Raw genomic sequence first — 1,347 nt, forward strand, 5'->3', positions numbered from 1 at the left:
TCGGGATCCGGCGCAAGTGAACTCGGAAGCGTTGGCGCCGGAGCGGATTCCATGGGCCCTCAGCCACCCAGTAGTTGAACCAGCAACTGGTTCTGAGCACGGAGTGCAACAACCTCCACCTCTAATGGCTCTAAGCGCCCCACCGTCGCATACAGCGACACATTCGCCTGCTCCACGACTAGGAGTCGCTCTGACAGAGCGCGGTAGTCCTCAAGGCGAGGCGACCGGCGCACGACGTGCTTTAAATCGTCACGAGCAACCGCACAGCGATATGCTACTTCAGCATGATGCTCAGCGGAGCTCCGATAACGAAGAACCTTGTCCTCAAGGGCTCGAAGCGCATCACGAGTCACCAGACGGCGGTCGACCCGGTCGTCACTGCCCGCCACCGACTCTTCTCGATGAGAACGGCGACGTCCACTGTCACGTGGAACGTCTTGTGGGATGACGTCGCTACCAGGGTCAAACCCAATATCTGGTGAAGTGGCGGGGATATCCCGACTCCGAAAGCTCGTGGTGTTTGAGACGCCACTTCGGCAAGAATGCCCAGACGCCGTGGACGCTTTTGATCAGAAAGATCAGGACGCCCCGCGCGAGCGTAAGGGGTTGACCCATACGTCGCAGGGCGACAATCTGAAGGAAGTCGACGGCGTGATTTTAGTTTGGCAAACACAAGTCGGAGGTGTCGCTCCACACGCACGTCCACTTCCTTGTGGCTCGAGTGTAGGTGATACAGTGAGGAAAGTTTCCGGTGCCGTTGCACCCATCGCCCAATGAGCGCTTCATCATCTGTAGCGCTTTCGCCAGGGGCAAGCACTACAGGTATTGTCCGCATTGCGGGTGCAAAAGAGCCACCTCGTTGAGCACTCAGACGAGTGCGATAAGCTTCCAACGAAAATACTTGTGGAGCCAAGAAACAAGCTCGAAGAGCCTTCCGTTTGGCAAGCTCATCTTCTGTTCTGGCCGGACTCCCGATGATGTGGACGCGTTACGATCGAGTGACCGCGTCCTATGCTTCCACAGCGGGATCGCTAGGCGGAAGTCATATTCCACACGAGAATCAATGACCGGCCGTGGATGGGCGCGTTCAGAGCCGCCCTATGGGCAGCTTCCAGCTGCCGCCTCTGAGCCCCGTCGAAGTCATTGGTGATTATATCACGTCCCTCGGTTGACGAGAAGTCAGAGAACAGACATGGGTTCCGCAAGGCACGAGCAGGGCTCGTATCACGCCGCTGGCGAAGCCCGCCTTCCTCGTCATCCCGTGCGGGAAAAGAGTGTCTGACTCGTAGTCAACCACCTCCACATCCTCAACAAGGTCACTCGTCATTGATAGCGTGCGCAAAGCGC

Source organism: Plasmopara halstedii, assembly GCF_900000015.1.
Source record: "Plasmopara halstedii genome assembly, contig: Scaffold_1651, whole genome shotgun sequence".
In the NCBI taxonomy this organism is placed as follows: domain Eukaryota; phylum Oomycota; class Peronosporomycetes; order Peronosporales; family Peronosporaceae; genus Plasmopara; species Plasmopara halstedii.